Genomic DNA, 14,506 nt, shown 5'->3' with positions numbered 1-14,506 from the left:
TATTACCGCACTACTGCTTTTTCAAATGTTTCTAGGCTATTGAAGGCTTTGAAGTGCAAGATCGTGGAGTGCGCCTAATGTCTACTTAGCTAGCGCATCGGGGTAGCTTAATCTGTGCCATAACATCTTGGGAATATCATCAAAAGCCTTTTCTTATAGAGTTTGTTCGGTTTCAGAAAAGGCCAAAAAGTCCATTTCTGAGCATCATCAAAAGCAAGTTCTTCTGACCACTAAAATGTTCAGAAAGCAACTTGAGAGCTTTCAAAATTGAAAACTGGCAGCAGTGGGATTCGAACCCACGCCTCCAAAGAGACTGGAGCCTTAATCCAGCGCCTTAGACCGCTCGGCCATGCTACCATGAAAAAGTGGATAATTTTGGATCAAAATGTCCAAGAGATTTCATAAAGAACATTTCTCCTGGCAAGAAATCCTTTTCCAGAATTTGATTTAAAAAGAAGAATTGTTGCTGCATTCGAGCTGAATATTTAATGATGGCAGCAGAAGGCTGAAAATACATTCCTCTAGTTAGAAAGGAAGCAAACGCAAGTGAGTTCAACAGTATTACCGCACTACTGCTTTTTCAGATGTTTCTAGGCTATTGAAGGCTTTGAAGTGCAAGATCGTGGAGTGCGCCTAATGTCTACTTAGCTAGCGCATCGGGGTAGCTTAATCTGTGCCATAACATCTTGGGAATATCATCAAAAGCCTTTTCTTATAGAGTTTGTTCGGTTTCAGAAAAGGCCAAAAAGTCCATTTCTGAGCATCATCAAAAGCAAGTTCTTCTGACCACTAAAATGTTCAGAAAGCAACTTGAGAGCTTTCAAAATTGAAAACTGGCAGCAGTGGGATTCGAACCCACGCCTCCAAAGAGACTGGAGCCTTAATCCAGCGCCTTAGACCGCTCGGCCATGCTACCATGAAAGAGTGGGTAATTTGGGATCAAAATGTCCAAGAGATTTCATAAAGAACATTTCTCCTGGCAAGAAATCCTTTTCCAGAATTTGATTTAAAAAGAAGAATTGTTGCTGCATTCCAGCTGAATATTTAATGATGGCAGCAGAAGGCTGAAAATGCATTCCTCCAGTTAGAAAGGAAGCAAACGCAAGTGAGTTCAACAGTATTACCGCACTACTGCTTTTTCAGATGTTTCTAGGCTATTGAAGGCTTTGAAGTGCAAGATCGTGGAGTGCGCCTAATGTCTACTTAGCTAGCGCATCGGGGTAGCTTAATCTGTGCCATAACATCTTGGGAATATCATCAAAAGCCTTTTCTTATAGAGTTTGTTCGGTTTCAGAAAAGGCCAAAAAGTCCATTTCTGAGCATCATCAAAAGCAAGTTCTTCTGACCACTAAAATGTTCAGAAAGCAACTTGAGAGCTTTCAAAATTGAAAACTGGCAGCAGTGGGTTTCGAACCCATGCCTCCAAAGAGACTGGAGCCTTAATCCAGCGCCTTAGACCGCTCGGCCATGCTACCATGAAAAAGTGGATAATTTTGGATCAAAATGTCCAAGAGATTTCATAAAGAACATTTCTCCTGGCAAGAAATCCTTTTCCAGAATTTGATTTAAAAAGAAGAATTGTTGCTGCATTCGAGCTGAATATTTAATGATGGCAGCAGAAGGCTGAAAATGCATTCCTCTAGTTAGAAATGAAGCAAACGCAAGTGAGTTCAACAGTATTACCGCACTACTGCTTTTTCAGATGTTTCTAGGCTATTGAAGGCTTTGAAGTGCAAGATCGTGGAGTGCGCCTAATGTCTACTTAGCTAGCGCATCAGGGTAGCTTAATCTGTGCCATAACATCTTGGGAATATCATCAAAAGCCTTTTCTTATAGAGTTTGTTCTGTTTCAGAAAAGGCCAAAAAGTCCATTTCTGAGCATCATCAAAAGCAAGTTCTTCTGACCACTAAAATGTTCAGAAAGCAACTTGAGAGCTTTCAAAATTGAAAACTGGCAGCAGTGGGATTCGAACCCACGCCTCCAAAGAGACTGGAGCCTTAATCCAGCGCCTTAGACCGCTCGGCCATGCTACCATGAAAGAGTGGATAATTTGGGATCAAAATGTCCAAGAGATTTCATAAAGAACATTTCTCCTGGCAAGAAATCCTTTTCCAGAATTTGATTTAAAAAGAAGAATTGTTGCTGCATTCGAGCTGAATATTTAATGATGGCAGCAGAAGGCTGAAAATGCATTCCTCCAGTTAGAAAGGAAGCAAACGCAAGTGAGTTCAACAGTATTACCGCACTACTGCTTTTTCAGATGTTTCTAGGCTATTGAAGGCTTTGAAGTGCAAGATCGTGGAGTGCGCCTAATGTCTACTTAGCTAGCGCATCGGGGTAGCTTAATCTGTGCCATAACATCTTGGGAATATCATCAAAAGCCTTTTCTTATAGAGTTTGTTCGGTTTCAGAAAAGGCCAAAAAGTCCATTTCTGAGCATCATCAAAAGCAAGTTCTTCTGACCACTAAAATGTTCAGAAAGCAACTTGAGAGCTTTCAAAATTGAAAACTGGCAGCAGTGGGATTCGAACCCACGCCTCCAAAGAGACTGGAGCCTTAATCCAGCGCCTTAGACCGCTCGGCCATGCTACCATGAAAAAGTGGATAATTTTGGATCAAAATGTCCAAGAGATTTCATAAAGAACATTTCTCCTGGCAAGAAATCCTTTTCCAGAATTTGATTTAAAAAGAAGAATTGTTGCTGCATTCGAGCTGAATATTTAATGATGGCAGCAGAAGGCTGAAAATGCATTCCTCCAGTTAGAAAGGAAGCAAACGCAAGTGAGTTCAACAGTATTACCGCACTACTGCTTTTTCAGATGTTTCTAGGCTATTGAAGGCTTTGAAGTGCAAGATCGTGGAGTGCGCCTAATGTCTACTTAGCTAGCGCATCGGGGTAGCTTAATCTGTGCCATAACATCTTGGGAATATCATCAAAAGCCTTTTCTTATAGAGTTTGTTCGGTTTCAGAAAAGGCCAAAAAGTCCATTTCTGAGCATCATCAAAAGCAAGTTCTTCTGACCACTAAAATGTTCAGAAAGCAACTTGAGAGCTTTCAAAATTGAAAACTGGCAGCAGTGGGATTCGAACCCACACCTCCAAAGAGACTGGAGCCTTAATCCAGCGCCTTAGACCGCTCGGCCATGCTACCATGAAAAAGTGGATAATTTTGGATCAAAATGTCCAAGAGATTTCATAAAGAACATTTCTCCTGGCAAGAAATCCTTTTCCAGAATTTGATTTAAAAAGAAGAATTGTTGCTGCATTCGAGCTGAATATTTAATGATGGCAGCAGAAGGCTGAAAATGCATTCCTCTAGTTAGAAAGGAAGCAAACGCAAGTGAGTTCAACAGTATTACCGCACTACTGCTTTTTCAGATGTTTCTAGGCTATTGAAGGCTTTGAAGTGCAAGATCGTGGAGTGCGCCTAATGTCTACTTAGCTAGCGCATCAGGGTAGCTTAATCTGTGCCATAACATCTTGGGAATATCATCAAAAGCCTTTTCTTATAGAGTTTGTTCTGTTTCAGAAAAGGCCAAAAAGTCCATTTCTGAGCATCATCAAAAGCAAGTTCTTCTGACCACTAAAATGTTCAGAAAGCAACTTGAGAGCTTTCAAAATTGAAAACTGGCAGCAGTGGGATTCGAACCCACGCCTCCAAAGAGACTGGAGCCTTAATCCAGCGCCTTAGACCGCTCGGCCATGCTACCATGAAAGAGTGGATAATTTGGGATCAAAATGTCCAAGAGATTTCATAAAGAACATTTCTCCTGGCAAGAAATCCTTTTCCAGAATTTGATTTAAAAAGAAGAATTGTTGCTGCATTCGAGCTGAATATTTAATGATGGCAGCAGAAGGCTGAAAATGCATTCCTCCAGTTAGAAAGGAAGCAAACGCAAGTGAGTTCAACAGTATTACCGCACTACTGCTTTTTCAGATGTTTCTAGGCTATTGAAGGCTTTGAAGTGCAAGATCGTGGAGTGCGCCTAATGTCTACTTAGCTAGCGCATCGGGGTAGCTTAATCTGTGCCATAACATCTTGGGAATATCATCAAAAGCCTATTCTTATAGAGTTTGTTCGGTTTCAGAAAAGGCCAAAAAGTCCATTTCTGAGCATCATCAAAAGCAAGTTCTTCTGACCACTAAAATGTTCAGAAAGCAACTTGAGAGCTTTCAAAATTGAAAACTAGCAGCAGTGGGATTCGAACCCACGCCTCCAAAGAGACTGGAGCCTTAATCCAGCGCCTTAGACCGCTCGGCCATGCTACCATGAAAAAGTGGATAATTTTGGATCAAAATGTCCAAGAGATTTCATAAAGAACATTTCTCCTGGCAAGAAATCCTTTTCCAGAATGTGATTTAAAAAGAAGAATTGTTGCTGCATTCGAGCTGAATATTTAATGATGGCAGCAGAAGGCTGAAAATGCATTCCTCCAGTTAGAAAGGAAGCAAACGCAAGTGAGTTCAACAGTATTACCGCACTACTGCTTTTTCAGATGTTTCTAGGCTATTGAAGGCTTTGAAGTGCAAGATCGTGGAGTGCGCCTAATGTCTACTTAGCTAGCGCATCCGGGTAGCTTAATCTGTGCCATAACATCTTGGGAATATCATCAAAAGCCTTTTCTTATAGAGTTTGTTCTGTTTCAGAAAAGGCCAAAAAGTCAATTTCTGAGCATCATCAAAAGCAAGTTCTTCTGACCACTAAAATGTTCAGAAAGCAACTTGAGAGCTTTCAAAATTGAAAACTGGCAGCAGTGGGATTCGAACCCACGCCTCCAAAGAGACTGCAGCCTTAATCCAGCGCCTTAGACCGCTCGGCCATGCTACCATGAAAAAGTGGATAATTTTGGATCAAAATGTCCAAGAGATTTCATAAAGAACATTTCTCCTGGCAAGAAATCCTTTTCCAGAATGTGATTGAAAAAGAAGAATTATTGCTGCATTCGAGCTGAATATTTAATGATGGCAGCAGAAGGCTGAAAATGCATTCCTCCAGTTAGAAAGGAAGCAAACGCAAGTGAGTTCAACAGTATTACCGCACTACTGCTTTTTCAGATGTTTCTAGGCTATTGAAGGCTTTGAAGTGCAAGATCGTGGAGTGCGCCTAATGTCTACTTAGCTAGCGCATCAGGGTAGCTTAATCTGTGCCATAACATCTTGGGAATATTATCAAAAGCCTTTTCTTATAGAGTTTGTTCGGTTTCAGAAAAGGCCAAAAAGTCCATTTCTGAGCATCATCAAAAGCAAGTTCTTCTGACCACTAAAATGTTCAGAAAGCAACTTGAGAGCTTTCAAAATTGAAAACTGGCAGCAGTGGGATTCGAACCCACGCCTCCAAAGAGACTGGAGCCTTAATCCAGCGCCTTAGACCGCTCGGCCATGCTACCATGAAAGAGTGGATAATTTGGGATCAAAATATCCAAGAGATTTCATAAAGAACATTTCTCCTGGCAAGAAATCCTTTTCCAGAATTTGATTTAAAAAGAAGAATTGTTGCTGCATTCAAGCTGAATATTTAATGATGGCAGCAGAAGGCTGAAAATGCATTCCTCCAGTTAGAAAGGAAGCAAACGCAAGTGAGTTCAACAGTATTACCGCACTACTGCTTTTTCAGATGTTTCTAGGCTATTGAAGGCTTTGAAGTGCAAGATCGTGGAGTGCGCCTAATGTCTACTTAGCTAGCGCATCAGGGTAGCTTAATCTGTGCCATAACATCTTGGGAATATCATCAAAAGCCTTTTCTTATAGAGTTTGTTCGGTTTCAGAAAAGGCCAAAAAGTCCATTTCTGAGCATCATCAAAAGCAAGTTCTTCTGACCACTAAAATGTTCAGAAAGCAACTTGAGAGCTTTCAAAATTGAAAACTAGCAGCAGTGGGATTCAAACCCACGCCTCCAAAGAGACTGGAGCCTTAATCCAGCGCCTTAGACCGCTCGGCCATGCTACCATGAAAAAGTGGATAATTTTGGATCAAAATGTCCAAGAGATTTCATAAAGAACATTTCTCCTGGCAAGAAATCCTTTTCCAGAATGTGATTTAAAAAGAAGAATTGTTGCTGCATTCGAGCTGAATATTTAATGATGGCAGCAGAAGGCTGAAAATGCATTCCTCCAGTTAGAAAGGAAGCAAACGCAAGTGAGTTCAACAGTATTACCGCACTACTGCTTTTTCAGATGTTTCTAGGCTATTGAAGGCTTTGAAGTGCAAGATCGTGGAGTGCGCCTAATGTCTACTTAGCTAGCGCATCGGGGTAGCTTAATCTGTGCCATAACATCTTGGGAATATCATCAAAAGCCTTTTCTTATAGAGTTTGTTCTGTTTCAGAAAAGGCCAAAAAGTCCATTTCTGAGCATCATCAAAAGCAAGTTCTTCTGACCACTAAAATATTCAGAAAGCAACTTGAGAGCTTTCAAAATTGAAAACTGGCAGCAGTGGGATTCGAACCCACGCCTCCAAAGAGACTGGAGCCTTAATCCAGCGCCTTAGACCGCTCGGCCATGCTACCATGAAAGAGTGGGTAATTTGGGATCAAAATGTCCAAGAGATTTCATAAAGAACATTTCTCCTGGCAAGAAATCCTTTTCCAGAATTTGATTTAAAAAGAAGAATTGTTGCTGCATTCCAGCTGAATATTTAATGATGGCAGCAGAAGGCTGAAAATGCATTCCTCCAGTTAGAAAGGAAGCAAACGCAAGTGAGTTCAACAGTATTACCGCACTACTGCTTTTTCAGATGTTTCTAGGCTATTGAAGGCTTTGAAGTGCAAGAACGTGGAGTGCGCCTAATGTCTACTTAGCTAGCGCATCGGGGTAGCTTAATCTGTGCCATAACATCTTGGGAATATCATCAAAAGCCTTTTCTTATAGAGTTTGTTCGGTTTCAGAAAAGGCCAAAAAGTCAATTTCTGAGCATCATCAAAAGCAAGTTCTTCTGACCACTAAAATGTTCAGAAAGCAACTTGAGAGCTTTCAAAATTGAAAACTGGCAGCAGTGGTATTCGAACCCACGCCTCCAAAGAGACTGGAGCCTTAATCCAGCGCCTTAGACCGCTCGGCCATGCTACCATGAAAGAGTGGGTAATTTGGGATCAAAATGTCCAAGAGATTTCATAAAGAACATTTCTCCTGGCAAGAAATCCTTTTCCAGAATTTGATTTAAAAAGAAGAATTGTTGCTGCATTCGAGCTGAATATTTAATGATGGCAGCAGAAGGCTGAAAATGCATTCCTCCAGTTAGAAAGGAAGCAAACGCAAGTGAGTTCAACAGTATTACCGCACTACTGCTTTTTCAGATGTTTCTAGGCTATTGAAGGCTTTGAAGTGCAAGATCGTGGAGTGCGCCTAATGTCTACTTAGCTAGCGCATCGGGGTAGCTTAATCTGTGCCATAACATCTTGGGAATATCATCAAAAGCCTTTTCTTATAGAGTTTGTTCGGTTTCAGAAAAGGCCAAAAAGTCCATTTCTGAGCATCATCAAAAGCAAGTTCTTCTGACCACTAAAATGTTCAGAAAGCAACTTGAGAGCTTTCAAAATTGAAAACTGGCAGCAGTGGGATTCGAACCCACGCCTCCAAAGAGACTGGAGCCTTAATCCAGCGCCTTAGACCGCTCGGCCATGCTACCATGAAAAAGTGGATAATTTTGGATCAAAATGTCCAAGAGATTTCATAAAGAACATTTCTCCTGGCAAGAAATCCTTTTCCAGAATTTGATTTAAAAAGAAGAATTGTTGCTGCATTCGAGCTGAATATTTAATGATGGCAGCAGAAGGCTGAAAATGCATTCCTCTAGTTAGAAAGGAAGCAAACGCAAGTGAGTTCAACAGTATTACCGCACTACTGCTTTTTCAGATGTTTCTAGGCTATTGAAGGCTTTGAAGTGCAAGATCGTGGAGTGCGCCTAATGTCTACTTAGCTAGCGCATCGGGGTAGCTTAATCTGTGCCATAACATCTTGGGAATATCATCAAAAGCCTTTTCTTATAGAGTTTGTTCGGTTTCAGAAAAGGCCAAAAAGTCCATTTCTGAGCATCATCAAAAGCAAGTTCTTCTGACCACTAAAATGTTCAGAAAGCAACTTGAGAGCTTTCAAAATTGAAAACTGGCAGCAGTGGGATTCGAACCCACGCCTCCAAAGAGACTGGAGCCTTAATCCAGCGCCTTAGACCGCTCGGCCATGCTACCATGAAAAAGTGGATAATTTTGGATCAAAATGTCCAAGAGATTTCATAAAGAACATTTCTCCTGGCAAGAAATCCTTTTCCAGAATTTGATTTAAAAAGAAGAATTGTTGCTGCATTCGAGCTGAATATTTAATGATGGCAGCAGAAGGCTGAAAATGCATTCCTCCAGTTAGAAAGGAAGCAAACGCAAGTGAGTTCAACAGTATTACCGCACTACTGCTTTTTCAGATGTTTCTAGGCTATTGAAGGCTTTGAAGTGCAAGATCGTGGAGTGCGCCTAATGTCTACTTAGCTAGCGCATCGGGGTAGCTTAATCTGTGCCATAACATCTTGGGAATATCATCAAAAGCCTTTTCTTATAGAGTTTGTTCGGTTTCAGAAAAGGCCAAAAAGTCCATTTCTGAGCATCTTCAAAAGCAAGTTCTTCTGACCACTAAAATGTTCAGAAAGCAACTTGAGAGCTTTCAAAATTGAAAACTGGCAGCAGTGGGATTCGAACCCACGCCTCCAAAGAGACTGGAGCCTTAATCCAGCGCCTTAGACCGCTCGGCCATGCTACCATGAAAAACTGGATAATTTTGGATCAAAATGTCCAAGAGATTTCATAAAGAACATTTCTCCTGGCAAGAAATCCTTTTCCAGAATTTGATTTAAAAAGAAGAATTGTTGCTGCATTCCAGCTGAATATTTAATGATGGCAGCAGAAGGCTGAAAATGCATTCCTCCAGTTAGAAAGGAAGCAAACGCAAGTGAGTTCAACAGTATTACCGCACTACTGCTTTTTCAGATGTTTCTAGGCTATTGAAGGCTTTGAAGTGCAAGATCGTGGAGTGCGCCTAATGTCTACTTAGCTAGCGCATCGGGGTAGCTTAATCTGTGCCATAACATCTTGGGAATATCATCAAAAGCCTTTTCTTATAGAGTTTGTTCGGTTTCAGAAAAGGCCAAAAAGTCCATTTCTGAGCATCATCAAAAGCAAGTTCTTCTGACCACTAAAATGTTCAGAAAGCAACTTGAGAGCTTTCAAAATTGAAAACTGGCAGCAGTGGGATTCGAACCCATGCCTCCAAAGAGACTGGAGCCTTAATCCAGCGCCTTAGACCGCTCGGCCATGCTACCATGAAAAAGTGGATAATTTTGGATCAAAATGTCCAAGAGATTTCATAAAGAACATTTCTCCTGGCAAGAAATCCTTTTCCAGAATTTGATTTAAAAAGAAGAATTGTTGCTGCATTCGAGCTGAATATTTAATGATGGCAGCAGAAGGCTGAAAATGCATTCCTCTAGTTAGAAAGGAAGCAAACGCAAGTGAGTTCAACAGTATTACCGCACTACTGCTTTTTCAGATGTTTCTAGGCTATTGAAGGCTTTGAAGTGCAAGATCGTGGAGTGCGCCTAATGTCTACTTAGCTAGCGCATCGGGGTAGCTTAATCTGTGCCATAACATCTTGGGAATATCATCAAAAGCCTTTTCTTATAGAGTTTGTTCGGTTTCAGAAAAGGCCAAAAAGTCCATTTCTGAGCATCATCAAAAGCAAGTTCTTCTGACCACTAAAATGTTCAGAAAGCAACTTGAGAGCTTTCAAAATTGAAAACTGGCAGCAGTGGGATTCGAACCCACGCCTCCAAAGAGACTGGAGCCTTAATCCAGCGCCTTAGACCGCTCGGCCATGCTACCATGAAAAAGTGGATAATTTTGGATCAAAATGTCCAAGAGATTTCATAAAGAACATTTCTCCTGGCAAGAAATCCTTTTCCAGAATTTGATTTAAAAAGAAGAATTGTTGCTGCATTCGAGCTGAATATTTAATGATGGCAGCAGAAGGCTGAAAATGCATTCCTCTAGTTAGAAAGGAAGCAAACGCAAGTGAGTTCAACAGTATTACCGCACTACTGCTTTTTCAGATGTTTCTAGGCTATTGAAGGCTTTGAAGTGCAAGATCGTGGAGTGCGCCTAATGTCTACTTAGCTAGCGCATCGGGGTAGCTTAATCTGTGCCATAACATCTTGGGAATATCATCAAAAGCCTTTTCTTATAGAGTTTGTTCGGTTTCAGAAAAGGCCAAAAAGTCCATTTCTGAGCATCATCAAAAGCAAGTTCTTCTGACCACTAAAATGTTCAGAAAGCAACTTGAGAGCTTTCAAAATTGAAAACTGGCAGCAGTGCGATTCGAACCCACGCCTCCAAAGAAACTGGAGCCTTAATCCAGCACCTTAGACCGCTCGGCCATGCTACCATGAAAGAGTGGGTAATTTGGGATCAAAATGTCCAAGAGATTTCATAAAGAACATTTCTCCTGGCAAGAAATCCTTTTCCAGAATTTGATTTAAAAAGAAGAATTGTTGCTGCATTCCAGCTGAATATTTAATGATGGCAGCAGAAGGCTGAAAATGCATTCCTCCAGTTAGAAAGGAAGCAAACGCAAGTGAGTTCAACAGTATTACCGCACTACTGCTTTTTCAGATGTTTCTAGGCTATTGAAGGCTTTGAAGTGCAAGATCGTGGAGTGCGCCTAATGTCTACTTAGCTAGCGCATCGGGGTAGCTTAATCTGTGCCATAACATCTTGGGAATATCATCAAAAGCCTTTTCTTATAGAGTTTGTTCGGTTTCAGAAAAGGCCAAAAAGTCCATTTCTGAGCATCATCAAAAGCAAGTTCTTCTGACCACTAAAATGTTCAGAAAGCAACTTGAGAGCTTTCAAAATTGAAAACTGGCAGCAGTGGGATTCGAACCCATGCCTCCAAAGAGACTGGAGCCTTAATCCAGCGCCTTAGACCGCTCGGCCATGCTACCATGAAAAAGTGGATAATTTTGGATCAAAATGTCCAAGAGATTTCATAAAGAACATTTCTCCTGGCAAGAAATCCTTTTCCAGAATTTGATTTAAAAAGAAGAATTGTTGCTGCATTCGAGCTGAATATTTAATGATGGCAGCAGAAGGCTGAAAATGCATTCCTCTAGTTAGAAAGGAAGCAAACGCAAGTGAGTTCAACAGTATTACCGCACTACTGCTTTTTCAGATGTTTCTAGGCTATTGAAGGCTTTGAAGTGCAAGATCGTGGAGTGCGCCTAATGTCTACTTAGCTAGCGCATCAGGGTAGCTTAATCTGTGCCATAACATCTTGGGAATATCATCAAAAGCCTTTTCTTATAGAGTTTGTTCTGTTTCAGAAAAGGCCAAAAAGTCCATTTCTGAGCATCATCAAAAGCAAGTTCTTCTGACCACTAAAATGTTCAGAAAGCAACTTGAGAGCTTTCAAAATTGAAAACTGGCAGCAGTGGGATTCGAACCCACGCCTCCAAAGAGACTGGAGCCTTAATCCAGCGCCTTAGACCGCTCGGCCATGCTACCATGAAAAAGTGGATAATTTTGGATCAAAATGTCCAAGAGATTTCATAAAGAACATTTCTCCTGGCAAGAAATCCTTTTCCAGAATTTGATTTAAAAAGAAGAATTGTTGCTGCATTCGAGCTGAATATTTAATGATGGCAGCAGAAGGCTGAAAATGCATTCCTCTAGTTAGAAAGGAAGCAAACGCAAGTGAGTTCAACAGTATTACCGCACTACTGCTTTTTCAGATGTTTCTAGGCTATTGAAGGCTTTGAAGTGCAAGATCGTGGAGTGCGCCTAATGTCTACTTAGCTAGCGCATCGGGGTAGCTTAATCTGTGCCATAACATCTTGGGAATATCATCAAAAGCCTTTTCTTATAGAGTTTGTTCGGTTTCAGAAAAGGCCAAAAAGTCCATTTCTGAGCATCATCAAAAGCAAGTTCTTCTGACCACTAAAATGTTCAGAAAGCAACTTGAGAGCTTTCAAAATTGAAAACTGGCAGCAGTGCGATTCGAACCCACGCCTCCAAAGAGACTGGAGCCTTAATCCAGCGCCTTAGACCGCTCGGCCATGCTACCATGAAAGAGTGGATAATTTGGGATCAAAATGTCCAAGAGATTTCATAAAGAACATTTCTCCTGGCAAGAAATCCTTTTCCAGAATTTGATTTAAAAAGAAGAATTGTTGCTGCATTCGAGCTGAATATTTAATGATGGCAGCAGAAGGCTGAAAATGCATTCCTCTAGTTAGAAAGGAAGCAAACGCAAGTGAGTTCAACAGTATTACCGCACTACTGCTTTTTCAGATGTTTCTAGGCTATTGAAGGCTTTGAAGTGCAAGATCGTGGAGTGCGCCTAATGTCTACTTAGCTAGCGCATCGGGGTAGCTTAATCTGTGCCATAACATCTTGGGAATATCATCAAAAGCCTTTTCTTATAGAGTTTGTTCGGTTTCAGAAAAGGCCAAAAAGTCCATTTCTGAGCATCATCAAAAGCAAGTTCTTCTGACCACTAAAATGTTCAGAAAGCAACTTGAGAGCTTTCAAAATTGAAAACTGGCAGCAGTGCGATTCGAACCCACGCCTCCAAAGAAACTGGAGCCTTAATCCAGCACCTTAGACCGCTCGGCCATGCTACCATGAAAGAGTGGGTAATTTGGGATCAAAATGTCCAAGAGATTTCATAAAGAACATTTCTCCTGGCAAGAAATCCTTTTCCAGAATTTGATTTAAAAAGAAGAATTGTTGCTGCATTCCAGCTGAATATTTAATGATGGCAGCAGAAGGCTGAAAATGCATTCCTCCAGTTAGAAAGGAAGCAAACGCAAGTGAGTTCAACAGTATTACCGCACTACTGCTTTTTCAGATGTTTCTAGGCTATTGAAGGCTTTGAAGTGCAAGATCGTGGAGTGCGCCTAATGTCTACTTAGCTAGCGCATCGGGGTAGCTTAATCTGTGCCATAACATCTTGGGAATATCATCAAAAGCCTTTTCTTATAGAGTTTGTTCGGTTTCAGAAAAGGCCAAAAAGTCCATTTCTGAGCATCATCAAAAGCAAGTTCTTCTGACCACTAAAATGTTCAGAAAGCAACTTGAGAGCTTTCAAAATTGAAAACTGGCAGCAGTGGGATTCGAACCCATGCCTCCAAAGAGACTGGAGCCTTAATCCAGCGCCTTAGACCGCTCGGCCATGCTACCATGAAAAAGTGGATAATTTTGGATCAAAATGTCCAAGAGATTTCATAAAGAACATTTCTCCTGGCAAGAAATCCTTTTCCAGAATTTGATTTAAAAAGAAGAATTGTTGCTGCATTCGAGCTGAATATTTAATGATGGCAGCAGAAGGCTGAAAATGCATTCCTCTAGTTAGAAAGGAAGCAAACGCAAGTGAGTTCAACAGTATTACCGCACTACTGCTTTTTCAGATGTTTCTAGGCTATTGAAGGCTTTGAAGTGCAAGATCGTGGAGTGCGCCTAATGTCTACTTAGCTAGCGCATCGGGGTAGCTTAATCTGTGCCATAACATCTTGGGAATATCATCAAAAGCCTTTTCTTATAGAGTTTGTTCGGTTTCAGAAAAGGCCAAAAAGTCCATTTCTGAGCATCATCAAAAGCAAGTTCTTCTGACCACTAAAATGTTCAGAAAGCAACTTGAGAGCTTTCAAAATTGAAAACTGGCAGCAGTGGGATTCGAACCCACGCCTCCAAAGAGACTGGAGCCTTAATCCAGCGCCTTAGACCGCTCGGCCATGCTACCATGAAAGAGTGGATAATTTGGGATCAAAATGTCCAAGAGATTTCATAAAGAACATTTCTCCTGGCAAGAAATCCTTTTCCAGAATTTGATTTAAAAAGAAGAATTGTTGCTGCATTCGAGCTGAATATTTAATGATGGCAGCAGAAGGCTGAAAATGCATTCCTCCAGTTAGAAAGGAAGCAAACGCAAGTGAGTTCAACAGTATTACCGCACTACTGCTTTTTCAGATGTTTCTAGGCTATTGAAGGCTTTGAAGTGCAAGATCGTGGAGTGCGCCTAATGTCTACTTAGCTAGCGCATCGGGGTAGCTTAATCTGTGCCATAACATCTTGGGAATATCATCAAAAGCCTTTTCTTATAGAGTTTGTTCGGTTTCAGAAAAGGCCAAAAAGTCCATTTCTGAGCATCATCAAAAGCAAGTTCTTCTGACCACTAAAATGTTCAGAAAGCAACTTGAGAGCTTTCAAAATTGAAAACTGGCAGCAGTGGGATTCGAACCCATGCCTCCAAAGAGACTGGAGCCTTAATCCAGCGCCTTAGACCGCTCGGCCATGCTACCATGAAAAAGTGGATAATTTTGGATCAAAATGTCCAAGAGATTTCATAAAGAACATTTCTCCTGGCAAGAAATCCTTTTCCAGAATTTGATTTAAAAAGAAGAATTGTTGCTGCATTCGAGCTGAATATTTAATGATGGCAGCAGAAGGCTGAAAATGCATTCCTCTAGTTAGAA

At 41.0% G+C, this 14,506-nt stretch overlaps 13 non-coding genes across 13 annotated transcripts; all 13 read right to left on the bottom strand.

Annotated features, from left to right (window-relative positions):
* Positions 1–275: 275 nt before the first annotated feature.
* TRNAL-AAG (transfer RNA leucine (anticodon AAG)) lies at positions 276–357 on the bottom strand. The gene has a single exon. It is a non-coding gene; the product is annotated as a tRNA-Leu (tRNA).
* A 477-nt stretch (positions 358–834) lies between these two features.
* On the bottom strand, positions 835–916 carry TRNAL-AAG (transfer RNA leucine (anticodon AAG)). The gene has a single exon. It is a non-coding gene; the product is annotated as a tRNA-Leu (tRNA).
* A 1,036-nt stretch (positions 917–1,952) lies between these two features.
* Positions 1,953–2,034, bottom strand: TRNAL-AAG (transfer RNA leucine (anticodon AAG)). The gene has a single exon. It is a non-coding gene; the product is annotated as a tRNA-Leu (tRNA).
* A 477-nt stretch (positions 2,035–2,511) lies between these two features.
* TRNAL-AAG (transfer RNA leucine (anticodon AAG)) lies at positions 2,512–2,593 on the bottom strand. Its single transcript has one exon. It is a non-coding gene; the product is annotated as a tRNA-Leu (tRNA).
* A 1,036-nt stretch (positions 2,594–3,629) lies between these two features.
* Positions 3,630–3,711, bottom strand: TRNAL-AAG (transfer RNA leucine (anticodon AAG)). Its single transcript has one exon. It is a non-coding gene; the product is annotated as a tRNA-Leu (tRNA).
* Positions 3,712–5,306: 1,595 nt separating this feature from the next.
* Positions 5,307–5,388, bottom strand: TRNAL-AAG (transfer RNA leucine (anticodon AAG)). The gene has a single exon. It is a non-coding gene; the product is annotated as a tRNA-Leu (tRNA).
* Positions 5,389–6,424: 1,036 nt separating this feature from the next.
* TRNAL-AAG (transfer RNA leucine (anticodon AAG)) lies at positions 6,425–6,506 on the bottom strand. Its single transcript has one exon. It is a non-coding gene; the product is annotated as a tRNA-Leu (tRNA).
* Positions 6,507–7,542: 1,036 nt separating this feature from the next.
* On the bottom strand, positions 7,543–7,624 carry TRNAL-AAG (transfer RNA leucine (anticodon AAG)). The gene has a single exon. It is a non-coding gene; the product is annotated as a tRNA-Leu (tRNA).
* Positions 7,625–8,101: 477 nt separating this feature from the next.
* Positions 8,102–8,183, bottom strand: TRNAL-AAG (transfer RNA leucine (anticodon AAG)). The gene has a single exon. It is a non-coding gene; the product is annotated as a tRNA-Leu (tRNA).
* A 477-nt stretch (positions 8,184–8,660) lies between these two features.
* On the bottom strand, positions 8,661–8,742 carry TRNAL-AAG (transfer RNA leucine (anticodon AAG)). Its single transcript has one exon. It is a non-coding gene; the product is annotated as a tRNA-Leu (tRNA).
* Positions 8,743–9,778: 1,036 nt separating this feature from the next.
* Positions 9,779–9,860, bottom strand: TRNAL-AAG (transfer RNA leucine (anticodon AAG)). Its single transcript has one exon. It is a non-coding gene; the product is annotated as a tRNA-Leu (tRNA).
* A 1,595-nt stretch (positions 9,861–11,455) lies between these two features.
* Positions 11,456–11,537, bottom strand: TRNAL-AAG (transfer RNA leucine (anticodon AAG)). The gene has a single exon. It is a non-coding gene; the product is annotated as a tRNA-Leu (tRNA).
* Positions 11,538–13,691: 2,154 nt separating this feature from the next.
* On the bottom strand, positions 13,692–13,773 carry TRNAL-AAG (transfer RNA leucine (anticodon AAG)). The gene has a single exon. It is a non-coding gene; the product is annotated as a tRNA-Leu (tRNA).
* Between the last annotated feature and the right edge of the window lie 733 nt (positions 13,774–14,506).

The sequence above is a fragment of the Eleutherodactylus coqui genome, chromosome 13 (genome assembly GCF_035609145.1).
Source record: "Eleutherodactylus coqui strain aEleCoq1 chromosome 13, aEleCoq1.hap1, whole genome shotgun sequence".
Classification (NCBI taxonomy): domain Eukaryota; kingdom Metazoa; phylum Chordata; class Amphibia; order Anura; family Eleutherodactylidae; genus Eleutherodactylus; species Eleutherodactylus coqui.
The sequence above is the reverse complement of the archived record's forward strand: the minus strand, read 5'-3'. Positions and strand labels throughout refer to the sequence as shown.